The sequence below is a fragment of the Pseudophryne corroboree genome, chromosome 1 (genome assembly GCF_028390025.1).
Source record: "Pseudophryne corroboree isolate aPseCor3 chromosome 1, aPseCor3.hap2, whole genome shotgun sequence".
In the NCBI taxonomy this organism is placed as follows: domain Eukaryota; kingdom Metazoa; phylum Chordata; class Amphibia; order Anura; family Myobatrachidae; genus Pseudophryne; species Pseudophryne corroboree.
This window is the reverse complement of record NC_086444.1, coordinates 764,699,132-764,718,480: the sequence shown is the minus strand read 5'-3', so window position 1 is coordinate 764,718,480 and position 19,349 is coordinate 764,699,132. Positions and strand designations below refer to the sequence as shown.

Here is a 19,349-nt window from a genome sequence, read left to right as displayed (position 1 = left end):
CTTTAGAACTCTATATAATTTGTGTTTATAAAAAAACACACCATGTCACAAAACTTCTGTGAATGCCAAAACCTTCACTTTTTAGTATATTGTAGCCAAAACAATATTTTCAGTGATATGTACAGTATATCTATTCACTATATCTCCAGTACTGACATTAATTATCTTAAAGGGCTCTACCTGGTGTAATGTGTATAAGGGGCTCTATCTGGCGAAATGTGTAATAAAGAGGCTTTACTTGGTGTAATGTGTATAAGGGGCTCTGCTCTACTGTGGTGTAATGTGTGTAAGGGGCTCTAACATGGCATAATGTGTATAAGTGGTAAAACTGTGTGGTGTAATGTGACTGACGGACACTACTGTGTGGTGTAATGTGACTGATGGACACTACTGTGCGGTGTAATGGGAATTGGTACAATTCTGTAGCCACAGCCCCTCCCCATGAAGCTACACCCCTATGTTTTTGCATATTGTCCATATTTTGAATGGAGTGGGCGCCAAAGGAAAGTCTAGAACCAACCCTGCTGACAATAGAATATTCTAATATTGCTCAAGTAGTTCTAATAAAAAGGGGATACATAAGATGGAGTGGTGATATTAAAAACCTGAGTATAATAAACATATATTTAACATTTTATTGTTCTCCAGTTTCACCTTGCAGAATTTAACATGAAAGACTGTGTGAGCATTCTATCAATGTCTCTCTTTTCAATAATTATCCACATTGGCAGCATGGATGGTGTAATCAATAGCATTATTGCCTCACAGCATTGAGGTCATGGGTTCAAATCCCACCATGGTTCTAACTGTGTGAAGTTTGTATATTCTCCCCATGCTTGCATGGGTTTCCCCTGAGTACTCCAGTTTTCCCCCACAATCCCAAAGAACCGAGTAAAACCGAGTAAAACCGAATCCGCTCATCTCCAATTTTTACACTGCAATTTAGATTTCAGTTTGAATACACCCCACCCAAATCTAACTCTCTCTGCACATGTAATATCTGCCCCCCCTGCACTGCACATGGTTTTGCCCAACTGCTAACAAAATTGCTGCTGTGATCAACTCAGAATTAGGCCTACTGATTGCATTCACAATTGCAAATCTGCCAAACCTAAAATCGCATCTGCTTATACTACAACCCCATCGCAAATATAGCCCACTCTCATTACATGCATAGCTACTGTACAAATGCAACATTTGTACATTCACTCAAACTTACGAGAATAAATGCATCTCTTATACATCGATGTCAGCAAAAAATCATTGTAGTTTGTGCTAAGTAAATCACTGCATGTGCTACTCACTAACTTAAAACCTTGCAATTGCTAATAGATTACTAATCAAACCATTAATTACATGGAGACTTGTTCAGGCAAAGAATTTGCAAAGCCAGCAAAGAAACATGAGAAAAAAAATAACTGCATCAGCAATCTCTTATTGCCCCATGTTCCTGTTGCTTACACTAGTAATAAGTTATGCCCAACACTGTGCTAAAGCGAGCATACACATGACGACATACATACCTAAAGAAAAGTGTTATATTGTCAATTGTAAAAAGCTCATTTATTTAATTTGGCATGCAGCACACTAAACAGCATTCCATGCGTCACTGTAAACACCATCAGCTGCCTGTGATTTTGCAATTAGCGGCTTCACCATCAGAACTTTTGCTGTTGCCATCAGAACTTCCACAGTCTGCATAGCTTCTCAGACTGTGTTGTTGATGCATCTGCAATTCCTGCGATTGCGATATGTTGCGATTACAATGCCCATGACATACCCACTACATGCCCGCTTTGCAGAAATTGTGTACCCACTGACAGGATTCCACCACTCGTTGCTAAATACAACCACTACTGTGTTGACAGATACCTATTTACGATCAAGAAAACCAGACTTGGCGAGTGTGCACTCTTTTGTGTATGGTTGTGTACGCGTGCGACGTGTGCTGATTATCACTCATTGCACAATTATTTGCATTTGCAACTGATGCTGAATGAGTAAAGAGATGTGAACTGGCGCCGGCTGTGAAACCAATAAGGGACGGTAAAATTTTAAAATGAAAAATCACATAATTTTAATATGCATTAAAAGAAATAATAAAAAGTCACATACATAAACACACTTTCTTTGTATGTTCCTAAATCACGAAAAAAAGGGGGTGATTTTGATTAGGACCACTTGGATCTCACTTATAATAGCTGGTATACACAATCTCCGGTTAGGGCTCGCTCCTCAATATATTTTGGTTCACTTTAGATGTAAGTATTTACCCAGTCCTTATGGAAACAGTCCCCATGGATCTCAGTTTTGCAGATGAAGATCCAATTAGCAGCAGGGGTGGTTCCATGCTCCTGAGGAAGCTGGCAGACGCTAGACCAGCGAAACGCGTTGAGCTAAGGACACGGACCACCAACATTGGATCCCATTGATTTCCCCGGTACTGATTGGACTCTCTGCCTCTATTTGGACACTATTAGCCCCACTGGAACCTGGAACCACCCCTGCTGCTAATTGGATCTTCATCTGCAAAACTGAGATCCATGGGGACTGTTTCCATAAGGACTGGGTAAATACTTACATCTAAAGTGAACCAAAATATATTGAGGAGTGAGCCCTAACCGGAGATTGTGTATACCAGCTATTATAAGTGAGATCCAAGTGGTCCTAATCAAAATCACCCCCTTTTTTTCGTGATTTAGGAACATACAAAGAAAGTGTGTTTATGTATGTGACTTTTTATTATTTCTTTTAATGCATATTAAAATTATGTGATTTTTCATTTTAAAATTTTACCGTCCCTTATTGGTTTCACAGCCGGCGCCAGTTCACATCTCTTTACTATTGTCTATTTATTTGGGGGCTGACCTACCCCATACTGGCTGCCGCTGACAGCGCACTCATACTCTTTTCTTTTTGATGCTGAATGAGGCCCACTGTATGTATCTCTTGCACATATGTATCTTTGTAATCTTGATTTTGTGTAAACGTTGTCATTTTTGCAACTTTGCAGAGTGTGTTCTTTTGTATTTTTGCACAACTTATACTCTTGCACATTCTGTTAAGTACAGTACCACTCTTTAGCAGGCAGAAGGAATATTTGTTTTTAATGCATATCAATAAGTACATTATGTCTTCTTAATACCAATAAAAATATATTTCTTAAGTGTGCCCCAACAGAAAGAGTCTTTTCTTCTCTTCCTTGCTTATAATGTATGACTCATGGGAGCACCACCAACTGAGCTATGCTAATGAATAAATTCTGATATTCCTCATACATTTTGGTCTATTATAATACTACACATATACAAAGATCCCTTGGGATCAGGTCTGTGCGGAATCTCACCCTCTTGTTATGAATACATTAGAAGTTGCAGAATAAAATTAGTCATATACTGTATTCAGCGAGTGGATTGATTTAGTTAAAAGTAGCTAGAAGAATAAAGAAAAAAACATTTTGATTACCCATACAATGCCCATATCTTTCTTTTACTTGACAATCGTACACAGTGACTAAACATGATAAATAACAGCAATTTAAATGTCTTGGTTGTTAAATGGAGCAAATAAAAAATTGTACTGTATTTTGGGGGAAAAGTGTAAGAATTGTAATTAACTAAGGAGAGGTCCCAACTAGTGGGCCAGACTGATGTGTTCAGTTTCCCCACCATGTGTATTCCCATCTTAGCCCAACATTTATTATTTTATTTATTAACAGTTTCTTATATAACGCAGCATATTCCATTACTCTTTACTTCATATCAACATACAGTACAGATGGAGCCACGCTCATTGAGCGTAGCTACTTCGCAGGCGACGGCAAGTGGTGTGCCTAGGCACGCCTGCGCCTCAGCCTGCAGCTGAGCGTACACAGTGGGTCATTCCAACCCAATTGCATGCTGAATTTTTTTGCAACCGTACGATTGGGTCTCAACAGCGCATGCGTGCGGGCCACAATGCGCCCGGAGACGACCATCGCCTGACAGCGACGAGAAGTACGAAGAAAGCGTTTGCAGTGGTGAACACAATAAGATTTACAGAAAGATGCCGGCTGGGGGTGTCAACTCACCATTTCCTGGGAGTGTCCGGCCGAACGCAGGCATGCCCGGCCGTTTCCAGGGAGGAATCCTGACGTCACCTCCAGGTCGGATTGTCGTAGCGGCTGAGTAAGTCCTGAGCTGTGCAGATACTGCACAAACTTTTGTTTGTGCAGCTCTCTGCACAAGCGATCGCTCACCTGCACAGCATTTACCCCCTTCCCTGTAGGTGGCACTTACCTGGTCGCAGCAGTGCAAAAATCCACCTGCATGCGACCAGGTTGGAATGACCACCCCAGACGCTCCCGATTTCTTTGAATAGTGCGCGTGCATATCTACAATGTAGGCGCGCTAGTTTGCGCCCAGCGATACGCCTTGATGGGTGTACCCAGGCACAGATGGAGCTATCCATACTGCAGTGATCATGTTAAGCATACAGTACGTCCCAATTGTTCTGATTCCAGCGGGACAGTCCCACTATTCGAACACTGTCCTGCTGTCCCATCCGTGGGCTGCAGTGTCCCACAGGTGGGGAGAAGGTTGGGAGATCCTTTGATCAACACTGCTCTGCAAAGCAGCCAGTGATCCCTGAATATATGCTGTGTGCACGCGCATGGCATCTAAACCATGCAGGGAGGTGAGCTATAGGGCTGCCCAGCTACTCGGGAAGTGCTGGGCATGCCCCCAAAATGACAAACAAGAGTTGTACTGTAAAGCCTTGCCCTCTCACCAGAGGCCATGCCCCTTCTTTCTGAGACCACACCCACTTTTCAGGCACAGGCGCACTTACGGCGTACGAGAGTCCCGAGTTGATGGCAGTAAAAGTTGAGAGGTATGTGTTACGTTCAGCACTGGAGATAAATCCTAAAACTGGATATGATTAACAAATGGATTTTATGCTCTCTATATTATCTCATTGTAGCCTGCTTTGTAGTCATTCCTATGGGCAGATGTAGCCATGTTCATCTTTGCTGCAATGCAACATGCTGTATCACGGCTGCAACAGTGCCAGTATATAACAAATCCTTCACTCCATTGGTCTGCGTGACACTGCCCTCTCTTGGTTGTCGTCCTATCTTTCTGACCGTTCATTCTCTGTCTCCTCTCATGACTCCACCTCCCCCTCACTTCCACTAACTGTAGGGGTACCCCAAGGTTCTGTCCTTGGTCCTCTTCTCTTCTCTCTCTATACGTCCTCACTAGGTAAGCTCATTAGTTCTTTTGGTTTCCAATATCATCTCTAAGCTCATGACACTCAAATCTATCTTTCCTCTCCAGACCTCTCCCCTACTCTCCTCACTCGTATCTCCAACTGTCTCTCTGCTATCTCTTCCTGGATGTCCCAGCGCTTTCTTAAACTTAACATGTCTAAGACCGAGCTGATCATCTTCCCTCCCTCCTGCATAACCTCACCTCCTACAATCTCATTATCTATTGATGGCACTACTATCTCCTCTACCCCCCAAGTGCGCTGTCTTGGAGTAATCCTTGACTCCTCCCTCTCCTTCAAACCACACATTCAGCACCTCTCACAAACCTGCCGTTTTCATCTAAAAAATATTTCCAGGATCAGACCCTTTCTGACCCAGGATGCTACTAAGACTCTTATCCACTCACTGGTCATCTCCAGACTGGACTACTGTAATCTCCTCCTGACTGGCATTCCTGACAAATACCTCTCTCCACTCCAATCTATCCTCAATGCTGCTGCCCGGCTCATTTTCCTCACCAAACGCACTACGTCCACCTCTCCTCTCTTACTAGACCTTCACTGGCTCCCCTTCCCTTTCAGAATCCATTTCAAGCTTCTCACACTTGCTTACAAAGCCCTCACCCACTCCTCTCCCATCTACATCTCTGATCTTATCTCGCTTTACACTCCCACCCGTCCTCTTCGCTCTGCTAATGCTCGCCGACTCTCCTGCCTACGGATTACTTCCTCCCACTCCTACCTCCAAGATTTTTCACGTGCTGCACCACTTCTATGGAATTCCCTACCTCTCCCCCTCAGACTCTCCACCTCTCTACAAAACTTCAAACGGGCTCTCAAGACCCACTTCTTCACCAAACCCAGCCAAATCTCATCCTAAACCTCTGTTCCACGCTCTCTATGTACCCCATCTGTCTCACCCCTGTCTGTCTACCCCTCCCCTTCAGAATGTAAGCTCTCACGAGCAGGGCCCTCTTCCCTCATGTGCTTACCCTTTTCTTACTTTAATAATCTTCAGCTGCACCAAATCCAGCAGTCTTCTGCCACCTGATACTTATTCCAGTGTCATCTGCATATGTAGCTATGTTTATTTACCCTGTACTTGTCCTATATTGTAGTCAACTGTAAGTTGCTGTTTTCCTGGTTGATTATTTGTTTATGTACTCTGTAATTGGGCGCTGCGGAACCCTTGTGGCGCCATATAAATAAAGGATAATAATAATAATAATAATAACAATACAGTGCCAGGATACAACAATACAAGCTGCAGTTCCTAATGGAATTAATGGCTCGATCGCCGGCTGCGAATACTTAGTCACAGCCCTACATGCCATGCAGCATGCCTCATCGCTGCAGGACTGGATGTCACATCCAGGAGACTCCTATGTATGGGGAGCTCTCCATAGAGTTTTAAAAGAGCAAGTCACCCTCCCAAATACTGTTTGATTCCTGGTGAAATGGGGTGACGGGCCGTGATGATGGGAATCTCAGTGGACTACAGCATTATGTCCTTGTGACCAGGGCCGGATTAACAATGGGGCGGATGGAGCTGCAGCTCCAGGCCCACACATCAAATAGGCCCACAGCATCTCCACTGCTCTATGCTGCTGTAGACAGGAAAAATGATTTCCTTCTACAGCAGCATTCCAACATCCCCGCTGCATTCCCCCTCCTAACCTCCGCCGCCGCCTTAGAGATGATTCAAATGCCGCCACAGCCCACAGGCATAAAAATATTCACAATAGCGGCGCAGTGAAAGGCTTTCCTAGCCCTCCCTGTGCCGCGTTCTCACAGTGAGACCCGGCACCTCCTTCGCGCCGCAGACGTCACAACGTGTGACGTCATATAGACGCCGCCCCGCCACCGCACACAGTGTCCAGCTTCGCAGCACAGCACAGGCACTGCTCCCTCTGCTGCAAGCCCAGTGAAGGAAGCCCTGGCTGGTCCGGATAGTGTCTGACGCCGTCGCTCCTCAGTAGAGAGGATCACAGTGAGATATTCGACACTTCAAGGGGCGGGCTGCCTGACTGTACATATGTATATATATTTATAACACATGTATATATCCTGTACAGTATGTGTGTGTGTGTGTATATATATATATATATATATATATATATACATACACAATATCTGTATATCTATATATATATATATATATATAGATGTAAATGAAGCAGCGGCACTCCGGTTTAAATCAATCAACGAACGTGTATTGTATCAAAAGCATGCATGAAGTGGTCACATAGGGCCAACGTTTCGGGGTCCGCAACCCCTTTGTCAAGACGTGAACAGTTCACACCTTGACAAAGGGGTTGCGGACCCCGGAACGTTTGCCCTATGTGACCACTTCATGCATGCTTTTGATACAATACACGTTCGTTGATTGATTTAAACCGGAGTGCCGCTGCTTCATTTACCTCATCTCTACTTTATTCTGCTGCGTGGGCACCCGGGATACTTGCCAATATTGGGAGTGCCGGGCAAATCTGCTCTCTCTCTCTATATATATATATATATATATATATATATACACACACACACACAATGCCAGAATTGCTGCACTCACATCATAAATAAAAAAATTACTAAAGGGCCCTACACATTCGGCGATATGCCGCCGAGGTGCCCGACGGCTGATACGGCACCCCCCATCACCTGGCTCCATAGCAGTGCATGCTAATATGGACAATATTGTCCATAGTGGCCTGCTTGTATAAGCCACCAGGCACCAACGATGAACGCGCACGGGGCCGCGGATCGTTCATCATTGGTGCCTACACACTTAACGATATGAACGAGTTGTATATATTAGATATACATATTAATTAAATGTAATATATATTTTTTTATATGTAGTGTGTGACCCCTGCCGCCGCATCGAGCTGACCGCAGCACTACTATTTCAAATCTGCCGCGGACCGGCAGCTAATCAGGAGTGGCTGCTCCTGATTGGCTGCCGGGCCGAGGCAGATTTGAAATAGTATCGCTGCGGTCATAGGAGCTGCAGTGCCACACCAAAGGCCGCCGACCACAGCCTCCTCCTCCGTTGCACCGCCGCCCTCTGCCTTCTCCTCCGCTGCACCGATGCCACCCTCAGCCTCCTCTGCCGCCCTCAGTCCTTCTCTGCACCTCTCTGCACCTCCGCCAACTCCCACAGCCTCCTTATTGTTATGATTCCAGCACTCCTGACCAGAGGAGATCTTATAACAATGACCAGAGCGCTGGAATGGAATGCTGGTAACGGGAGCAGGAAAGACTAGTTGCCCCTGGCGCCCTAACTCTATTGTCTCACCCGTGCTATCGGAGATCCCTTGCGAGACTATGGTTTCTTGAGCCCATGGCAGCCACGTTTGAAGGGCGGATTATGTCTGCCCAACTCCGGTGCCCCCCGGTCTTAATGAGAGACAAAGGGAAATCCGAGGCAGGATGATAATAAGAGGACCTCTGACTGACAACAGGCCAGGGGCAACAAGCTAACTAGCAAAGGCCTGAAGTATGTGCGGAAAAACCGCCAGGGAAAAGGACAACCAAAAATCCACTTGTCCAATACTCCTACCCAGCACCGCCGGATACCAGAGTGGACATGTGGAAGCGGAACCCTCCGCAAAATGCTCCAAAACACAAATAATAAATGGTAAGTGGCCAAGCCGCAACACACGGCAACGCCGCGACTCACGAACACCACTGGATGTTAAACGGTGATCAGTCAGGACTCCAGGAACAAGATGACAACTTCCGAGTACAGGATTACTGAAGACAGGAACGACCGGATACAGCAAGACTGGAAACAGACTCTCAGCAAACAAGGACAGCATGCAGGAAGCTATTACCGGCGTCTGTGAGAAGCCCTGGGAGTGCATATAAACAGGAGTCCTCCAATCAGCTGCTGACAGGGCTGATTACATAAATGCCGTGCAGCTGCCTTGCTGCACGGCCAGGAAACAGGTGCACAGTCATTTAAACTGGACCCAGCAACGGGGAACGCGGTCCGCCAGTGGCGTCCCCGTTGCTAGGGTCCGTGCTGCTCAGTGTGCCCGGCGTCTAGCGTTGCCAGGGAGCCGGCGGCTGTACGCGTACGGCGTCCCTGGTTGCTAGGCGCCGGGCCGCACCGACGAGCGGACCCCGGCGCCTAACAGTACCCCCCCCTTGAGGATGGGTCAAGGAACCCCTAAAGCCAGGCTTCCGAGGAAATTCCCGAAAAAATGCCCTCTTGAGCCTCGGGGCATGAAGATCCTTATCCAGGACCCAAGACCTTTCCTCTGGACCATAGCCTCTCCAGTGAACCAGAAAATAAAGCTTGCCCCGGGACAATTTGGAATCGAGAACCTTCTCCACCAGGAACTCCTGTTGTCCCTGTACATCCACTGGAGATCTTCCCTGAGAGATCTTCCGAGGAAATCTACTGGAAGAAACGTATGGATTCAACAGGGAGCAATGAAACGTATTTCCAATACGGAGAGATCTTGGTAAACGTAACCGGAAAGCAACTGGGTTGACTTTTTTAATAATATGAAATGGTCCAATAAATTTGGGTCCCAATCTAGCCGAGGATTGTCGAAGTCTAATGTTACGAGTCGACAACCATACCCTATCTCCCACCTTAAAAGTGCAAGGACGTCGGAGCCTGTCAGAAATTTTTTTCTCTCGAAAGGCCGCTTTTCTGAGAGCAAGGTGCACTTTTTTCCAAATGGCTCTGAGATGGGAGGTTAAGGTTAGCGAGGAAACTGAGGAATGTTGAAAAAAAGAATTAGCTCTGGGGTGAAAACCAAAAACTGAAAAGAATGGAGACACATTAGTGGAGGAATGACAAGAATTATTGTAAGCAAACTCCGCCAATGGAAGAAACTCGGACCAATCATTCTGGAGTTTGGCTGAGTACAAACGCAAATACTGTTTCAATGATTGGTTTACTCGCTCGGTTTGCCCGTTGGATTGGGGGTGGTAACCGGATGTTAATGACAATTTCATCTTTAATGAAGCACAAAAACACTTCCAGAATTGTGCAATGAATTGTGGACCCCGATCAGAAACAATATCAGTGGGCAACCCATGAAGTCTGAAAACATGGCGGAGAAACAAAACTGCCAATCCTTGGGCAGATGGCAGTCGGGGAAGAGCAATGAAATGAGCCATCTTGCTAAAACGGTCCACTACCACCCATATGACTCGGAATCCGGCTGAAAGGGGAAGGTCTACCACAAAATCCATGGAAATATGAGACCATGGCCTGAGGGGAACATTCAAGGGCATAAGTTGCCCGATAGGCAAGGAACGGGGAACCTTATGCTGTGCACTAACCTGACATGAAAAAACAAACTCCTTAACGTCTTTAGAAAGACCAGGCCACCATACTGAGCGGGAGACTAACTCCAAAGTCTTAGAGATCCCCGGATGCCCGGAAACTTTGTTATCATGGAACTCAGTCAAAACAGTAGCTCTCAAAAACTCAGGGACGTAAAGACGACCAGCAGGAGTATTTCCAGGAGCTTGGTGTTGAAGCTGTTTTAACTGGGTAAATAAATCTTGTGTGAGGCCTGCCCAAATGACTGAAGATGGAAGTATGGGAGTAACAGGACTGTTATTGTGAACTGGGAGAAAACTGCGTGACAGGGCATCCACCTTGGTATTCTTGGAACCTGGCCTGAAAGTGATAATAAATTTGAAACGAGTAAAGAATAAAGCCCAACGAGCCTGCCGGGCATTCAGCCGCTTAGCTGATTCGATGTATTGCAGGTTTTTATGGTCAGTCAATACTGTAATAGTATGTGTTGCTCCCTCCAGCCAATGCCTCCACTCCTCGAAAGCCCATTTTATTGCCAGTAACTCCCAGTTACCAACGTCATAGTTGGATTCAGCGGAGGAGAATTTCCTGGACATAAAGGCACAAGGATGTAGTTCCAGAGACTCCGGATCCTTTTGAGATAGGATAGCCCCCCACTCCAACCTCCGAGGCATCAACCTCCACAATGAAGGGCAATTCTAGATTGGGATGTCTGAGGACTGGAGCCGAGACAAAAGCTTGTTTCAGGGCCCGAAAGGACAACTCAGCTTCACGCGACCAGTTGGTAGGATCCGCTCCTTTCTTTGTCAGAGCCACAATGGGAGCAACCAGGTCGGAAAAAGAATGAATAAACCTCCTATAATAATTCGCAAACCCTAAAAAGCGCTGAATTGCTTTTAAATTGGTGGGTTGCGCCCAACTAAGGATGGCCTGGAGCTTCTTAGGTTCCATGAAAAATCCCTGAGGGGAAATAATGTACCCTAAAAAAGATACTTCCGTGACATGAAACTCACATTTCTCCAGCTTGGCATATAGATGATTCTCACGTAACTTTTGAAGAACCTGACGCACCTGGGTAACATGTTGTTCAATTGAGTCAGAATAAATCAGGATGTCGTCTAAGTAAACTACCACGAATTTCCCTAGGAAGTCACGGAGCACATCGTTAATGAGGTCCTGGAAAACTGCTGGAGCGTTAGACAAGCCGAACGGCATCACCAGGTGCTCGTAGTGACCCGACTGAGTACTGAAGGCCGTCTTCCACTCATCTCCAGACTTGATTCGGATGAGATTATACGCTCCTCTTAGGTCAATTTTAGAAAAAATCACAGCCGAACGCAGCTGATCAAAGAGGACAGAAATCAGCGGCAGAGGATAAGTATTTTTAACTGAGATTTTATTCAGGGCTCTAAAGTCAATGCAAGGTCTAAGCGAGCCATCCTTTTTCTCCACAAAGAAGAAGCCTGCACTTAAAGGGGATTTTGATGGCCTAATAAATCCTTTCCCTAGGCTCTCCTTAACATAATCATTCATGGCCGCAGTTTCTGGCCCGGATAAAGCATATAACCTTCTCTTTGGCAATGCGGCACCAGGAATTAGCTCAATAGTACAATCATAAGGCCGATGTGGAGGCAGAATGTCTGCATTGCCCTTGGAGAACACATCAGCAAACTCTTGGTATTCCACGGGAATGAGTTCAGGAATGGCAGCTGCTATTCTGACTGGAAACATAATACATTCCTTATCACAGAAGGTACCCCATTGTGAAATCTCCCCTGACCGCCAATCAATGGTGGGATTATGAAAGGCCAGCCAAGGGTGACCCAGATCCACTGGAACTGCTGGGCAATGGGTAAGGAAGAACTCGATTTTTTCAGAATGAAGAGCTCCTACCGTAAGTAGTACAGGGGGTGTACAGAGGGTAATAACCCCATTGGACAGTGGACTCCCATCTAAGCCATGCATGGTGACACACCTACCCAAAGATAACTGAGGAATGCCTAAGGCCTTAGCCCAAGTTAAATCCATAAAGTTTCCTGCAGCTCCACTGTCAACAAAAGCCGACACCGAAGAACTGAGGCTGCCAAAGGAAACTTTAGCTGGGACTAAAAGGGAGTTATTCGAGGAGATAAGCTGCAGACCTAGGTGAACCCCCTCACAATTCACCTGGTCGAGGCGTTTCCCGACTTGTTCGGACAATTACGAGCAAAATGTCCCTTACCCCCACAGTACAAACAAAGACCAGAGTTTTGCCTTCTGGCTCTTTCTTCAGGAGACAGCCGGGAGAGACCCATCTGCATGGGCTCCTCTACGTCCTCAGGAATGGAATATACACATGGAGTTGACCTGAAAGGAGCTCCTTTTTCAGCCCTCCGCTCTCTGAGATGACGATCAATCTTAATAGAAAGCTCCATGAGTTTATCGAGAGTCTCAGGAGCGGGATACTGAAGGAGACTGTCTTTTATAGACTCTGATAAGCCGAGGCGAAACTGACTGCGCAGGGCTGGGTCATTCCAGACACAGTCGTTCGACCAACGGCGAAACTACGTACAATAAACCTCTGCAGGATTCCTACCCTGTCTGAGAGAGCGCAACTGACCTTCAGCGGATGCCTCTCTATCAGGGTCATCATACAATAGCCCTAAAGACCCAAAAAAGGCGTCTACTGACAACAAGGCCGGATCCTCTGCTTTCAAACCAAAAGCCCAGGTCTGAGGATCCCCCTGGAGCATAGAAATAATAATCCCAACCCGCTGAGATTCAGTACCCGAGGAGATCGGTCTTAAATGAAAATAAAGTTTACAGGATTCTTTAAAATTAAAAAACTCTTTCCTATCACCAGAAAAACGGTCAGGCAAATGCATCTTTGGTTCAGGGACTACCCTCTGGGAAGTTCGCAAAAGATCTTCCTGCGACTTCACCCGAAGGGAAAGATCCTGAACCATCTGAGTAAGTTCTTGAATCTGGCTGACTAAGAGCTGACCAGGATTTGGCCCTAAACCTGTTAGATTCATGAGGCCGATAAACTCTTACAAAACTGAATGAGAAAAAAATTGGTGTGGCCGGTAATAATGTTATGATTCCAGCACTCCTGACCAGAGGAGATCTTATAACAATGACCAGAGCGCTGGAATGGAATGCTGGTAACGGGAGCAGGAAAGACTAGTTGCCCCTGGCGCCCTAACTCTATTGTCTCACCCGTGCTATCGGAGATCCCTTGCGAGACTATGGTTTCTTGAGCCCATGGCAGCCACGTTTGAAGGGTGGATTATGTCTGCCCAACTCCGGTGCCCCCCGGTCTTAATGAGAGACAAAGGGAAATCCGAGGCAGGATGATAACAAGAGGACCTCTGACTGACAACAGGCCAGGGGCAACAAGCTAACTAGCAAAGGCCTGAAGTATGTGCGGAAAAACCGCCAGGGAAAAGGACAACCAAAAATCCACTTGTCCAATACTCCTACCCAGCACCGCCGGATACCAGAGTGGACCTGTGGAAGCGGAACCCTCCGCAAAATGCTCCAAAACACAAATAATAAATGGCAAGCGGCCAAGCCGCAACACACGGCAACGCCGCGACTCACGAACACCACTGGATGTTAAACGGTGATCAGTCAGGAGTCCAGGAACAAGATGACAACTTCCGAGTACAGGATTACTGAAGACAGGAACGACCGGATACAGCAAGACTGGAAACAGACTCTCAGCAAACAAGGACAGCATGCAGGAAGCTATTACCGGCGTCTGTGAGAAGCCCTGGGAGTGCATATAAACAGGAGTCCTCCAATCAGCTGCTGACAGGGCTGATTACATAAATGCCGTGCAGCTGCCTTGCTGCACGGCCAGGAAACAGGTGCACAATCATTTAAACTGGACCCAGCAACGGGGAACGCGGTCCGCCAGTGGCGTCCCCGTTGCTAGGGTCCGTGCGGCTCAGTGCGCCCGGCGTCTAGCGTTGCCAGGGAGCCGGCGGCTGTACGCGTACGGCGTCCCTGGTTGCTAGGCGCCGGGCCGCACCGACGAGTGGACCCCGGCGCCTAACACTTATTCACGCACCATCTCCGAGGACCACAGCCTCCTCCGCTCCGCGCCGACCACAGCCTCCTCATCCACCGCACCGCAGACCACAGCATCCTCAGCACCACCGCTGCTAAATAGGTAATCTTACCCTGCTGCCTTTCTCTCTCTCTAGTCCCTACTATATGCCCTTGCTGTCCCTCTCTCTGTCACTTTCCCTGTCCCTGCTGTCACTCTCCTTGAATTTTGTCTCATTCCATGTGGCATAATGTGAATTTCGGCTTATTCTGTGTGCTATAATATAATGTGATATTTCGGGTCATACCGTATGCTATAATGTGAATTTCGTCTCATTCTGTGTGCTATAATGTGATATTTCGGGTCATACCGTGTGCTATAATGTGAATTTCGTCTCATTCTGTGTGCTATAATGTGAATTTTGGCTCATTCTGTGTGCTATAATGTGATATTTCGGGTCATACCGTGTGCAATAATGTGAATTTCGTCTCATTCTTTGTGCTAAAATGTGAATTTCGGCTCATTCTGTGTGCTATAATGTGATATTTCCGGTCATACCGTGTGCTATAATGTGAATTTCGTCTCATTCTGTGTGCTATAATGTGAATTTCGGCTCATTCTGTGTGCTACAATGTGATATTTCGGGTCATACCGTGTGCTATAATGTGAATTTCGGCTCATTCCATGTGCTATAATGTGATTTTTTGGCTCATACAGTGTGGTATAATGTGCAAGGGCACCAGTACTAGATAGGAAAAGGGGTCCTACTAATGTGGTGTATAAGGGGTACATGGTGTGGTAAACTACACGTCCCCTTTTGAGTGACCACGCCCCCTTTTCCGGAGCGCACGTCGAATTACAACCTTCACTTTTCCATACCCCCACTTCAAAATTTCCACTTCGACCACTGTATATATTTATTTAAATACAGCACTGGTCATGCACCCATATCAATAGCCCCCGTCACACCCCCACAACCCCTACGGAAGTACACAATAGGCCCTTCGAAAATTTCAGCTCCAGGCCCATGAGGACCTTAATCTGGCACTGCTTGTGACCAGGGCCGGCTTCAGGCATGTTCGAATAGAGCGGCCGCGCAGGGCGCCACCCTTAATGGGCGCCGCGCTCTGGCGCCCCCATATTCGTACCTGGAGCCGACCCTGCTGTGCAGCTCTCCCCGGCCTTTAACTGTGGTGCGCGATATGCGCGACGCGCATCGCGCATAGAGCACACCACCGTTAGAGTCGTCCAGTCCCAAGCCTGCAGACAGCCACACTCCCCCTCCCGCGCAGCACGCATCGATCACACCACCGTTGGAAGAGTCCTCCGGTCCCGGCCCGCGCCCTCTGACAGCAGCACTCCCTCCCGCGCCGCAGGTATTGTGGGGGGCATTTATGGATCTGTCACTGTGGGGTCATATCTGCACTGTGGGGCCATCTGCACTGTGGGGGCATTTATGGATCTGTCACTGGGGGCATATCTTGCACTGTGGGGTCATCTGCACTGTGGGGGCATTTATGGATCTGTCACTGTGGGGGCATATCTGGCACTGTGGGGTCAGCTGCACTGTGGGGGGCATTTATGTATCTGGCACTGTGGGGGCATTTATGTATCTGGCACTGTGGGGGCATATCTGCACTGTGGGGGCATATCTGGCACTGTGGGGTCATCTGCACTGTGGGGGCATTTATGGATCTGTCTCTGTGGGGGCATATCTGGCACTGTGGGGGCATTTATGGATCTGTCACTGTGGGGGCATATCTGGCACTGTGGGGTCATATGCACTGTGGGGGCATTTATGGATCTGTCACTGTGGGGGCATATCTGGCACTGTGGGGTCAGCTGCACTGTGGGGGCATTTATGTATCTTGCACTGTGGGGGCATATCTGCACTGTGGGGGCATATCTGGCACAGTGGGGGCATTTATGGATCTGTCACTGTGGGGGCATATCTGGCACTGTGGGGTCATCTGCACTGTGGGGGCATTTATGGATCTGTCACTGTGGGGGTATATCTGGCACTGTGGGGTCATCTGCACTGTGGGGGCATTTATGGATCTGTCACTGTGGGGGCATATCTGGCACTGTCGGGTCAGCTGCACTGTGGGGGCATTTATGTATCTTGCACTGTGGGGGCATTTATGTATCTGGCACTGTGGGGGCATATCTGCACTGTGGGGGCATATCTGGATCTGTGGGGTCATCTGCACTGTGGGGGCATTTATGGATCTGTCTCTGTGGGGGCATATCTGGCACTGTGGGGTCATCTGCACTGTGGGGGCATTTATGGATCTGTCACTGTGGGGGCATATCTGGCACTGTGGGGTCATATGCACTGTGGGGGCATTTATGGATCTGTCACTGTGGGGGCATATCTGGCACTGTGGGGTCAGCTGCACTGTGGGGGCATTTATGTATCTTGCACTGTGGGGGCATTTATGTATCTTGCACTGTGGGGGCATATCTGCACTGTGGGGGCATATCTGGCACAGTGGGGTCATCTGCACTGTGGGGGCATTTATGGATCTGTCACTGTGGGGGCATATCTGGCACTGTGGGGGTCATCTGAACTGTGGGGGCATTTATGGATCTGTCACTGTGGGGGCATATCTGGCACTGTAGGGTCAGCTGCACTGTGGGGGGCATTTATGTATCTTGCACTGTGGGGGCATTTATGTATCTTGCACTGTGGGGGCATATCTGCACTGTGGGGGCATATCTGGCACTGTGGGGTCATCTGCACTGTGGGGGCATTTATGGATCTGTCACTGTGGGGTCATATCTGGCAGTGTGGGGTGATCTGCACTGTGGGGGCATTTACGGATCTATCACTGTGGGGGCATATCTGGCACTGTCGGGTCAGCTGCACTGTGGGGGGCATTGATGTATCTTGCACTGTGGGGGCATATCTGGCACTGTGGGGGCATTTATGTATCTGCACTGTGGGGGCATTTATGTATCTGTCACTGTGGGGGCATTTATGTATCTGGCACTGTGGGGGCACTTATTTATCTGGCACTGTGGGGGCACTTATTTATCTGGCACTGTGGGGGCATTTATTTATATGGCACTGTGGGGGCATTTATTTATCTGGCACTGTGGGGGCATTTATTTATCTGGCACTGTGGGGGCATTTTTGTATCTGGCACTGTGGGGGCATTTTTGTATATGGCACTGTGGGGGCATTTATGTATCTGGCACTGTCGGGGCATTTATGTATCTGGCACTGTGGGGGCATATCTGCGCTGTGGGGGCATTTATTTATCTGGCACTGTGGGGGTATATCTGGCACTGTGGGGGCATTTTTGTTTCTGGCACTGTGGGGTCATATCTGCACTGTGGGGTATTTATGTATCTGGCACTGTGGGGGCATTTATGTATCTGGCACTGTGGAGGCATTTATGTATCTGGCACTGCTGGGGGGCATTTATGTATCTGGCTATGTGGGGACATATCTGGCACTGTGTGGCCATTTATGTATCTGACATTGCTGGGGGGCATGTCATGTGTATCTGGCACTGCTGGGGGGCATGTCACGTGTTGCTGGCACTGCTAGGGGGCATGTCACGTGTTGCTGGCACTGCTGGGGGGCATGTCACGTGTTGCTGGCACTGCTGGGGAGCATGTCACGTGTAGCTTGCACGGCTGGGGAGCATATCATGTAGTGTTCCCGCTAGGCAATGTGTCTCAGTGCTCTGCCTGGCGCAAAGTGTCTCAGTGCTCTGTCTGGCGCAATGTGTATTAGCTACACTACTGTGTGGTGTAATGCGAATTGCCACTATTATGTGGCCACGCACCTTCCCCACGAAGCAATGCCCCTAAATTTTTGCTGCGCGCCTTCGCCGCGCACTGTCCATTCTTTAGCATGTAGGTAGGGGAGCACCAAGCATTACAGTATGTACATCATTTTGCCCTCCTAACTTCAAAATGTGCCCTCCCTATGATCAGCACCCTGCCCTAAAAAGTGAACACTATCATGTGTAGCTGGCACTGCTGGGGGGTATATTGTGTGTAGCTGGCACTGCTGGGGGGCATGTCATGTGTAGCTGGCACGGCTGCAGGGCATGTCATGTGTAGCTGGCACGGCTGCGAGGCATGTCATGTGTAGCTGGCACTGCTGCGGGGCATGTCATGTGTAGCTGGCACTGCTGGGGGGCATATTATATCTAGCTGGCACTGCACATTATGTTTATCTGACACTATACTGGAGACATTGTGTGTAAGGAACACTACTGTGGCTTTTATGTGTAAAGCTGCTAATTGTGTGCGTAGAGGGGGTGTGAAAATATATTTATAGTCTGATAATATGAAGTGACAAGGCCACGCCCACTTTTCCGGAGGCCACACCCACTTTTCTGGAGCAAGCGCCTTCGGCGCTCGCATAGGGGTTGGGGGGGGGCGATTTTACATTTTCTCGCTCAGGGTGCTGGTAGGCCTGGAGCCGGCTCTGCTTGTGACCTCTGTGCTATTCCAGTATTTGTGACATTGCACTATGGGGGTCATTCCGAGATGATCATAGTTGTGCTAAATTTAGCACAGCTACGATCATTCACACTGACATGTGGGAGGACGCCCAGCAGACGGTTATCCAGCCCCGCATGTCAGTGCCACCCCCCACCCCCCCGCAGACGTGCAAAGGCATCGCATAGCGGCGATGCCTTTGCTCTTCAAGAGTAACTCCCAACCAGCGCAGCTTTAGCGTGCTGTCCGGAAGCTACTCATCGCTCCCTAGCCCGCAGCGGCTGCGTGTGATGTCACACATGTCTGTGTTGGCCGGACCGCGCC

At 48.0% G+C, this 19,349-nt stretch overlaps 1 protein-coding gene across 2 annotated transcripts in view; it reads right to left on the bottom strand.

Annotated features, from left to right (window-relative positions):
• Positions 1-19,349, bottom strand: part of GRID2 (glutamate ionotropic receptor delta type subunit 2) — a 1,619,892-nt gene that overhangs the window by 490,106 nt on the left and 1,110,437 nt on the right. The gene's annotated exons all lie outside the window — the stretch shown is intronic.